Here is a 207-nt window from a genome sequence, read left to right as displayed (position 1 = left end):
TCACATATCCTACTTTCGTTTCCTATATAGAGTAAAAGAAAAAGCAGATCCATCGACTCGCACATTCCCGTCCCGACTGCCCGGCCTACAACCAGCAACGTCAAGGCCTGCCATACAACACGGCGACAAAGACCTGCCTTGCTATCCCCCTCCCCCATCCCCTGTTGCCTTAGCGACCCCCCTAGAACGAGAAAACACACACGAACC

The 207-nt window shown here is 53.1% G+C and overlaps 1 protein-coding gene across 1 annotated transcript in view; it reads right to left on the bottom strand.

The window, feature by feature from the left end:
* Positions 1 to 207, bottom strand: part of LOC119591621 (paired box protein Pax-6-like) — a 23,785-nt gene that overhangs the window by 8,434 nt on the left and 15,144 nt on the right. The gene's annotated exons all lie outside the window — the stretch shown is intronic.

This window comes from Penaeus monodon, chromosome 29 (genome assembly GCF_015228065.2).
Source record: "Penaeus monodon isolate SGIC_2016 chromosome 29, NSTDA_Pmon_1, whole genome shotgun sequence".
In the NCBI taxonomy this organism is placed as follows: domain Eukaryota; kingdom Metazoa; phylum Arthropoda; class Malacostraca; order Decapoda; family Penaeidae; genus Penaeus; species Penaeus monodon.
This window is presented reverse-complemented; position numbering and strand designations above follow the sequence as displayed.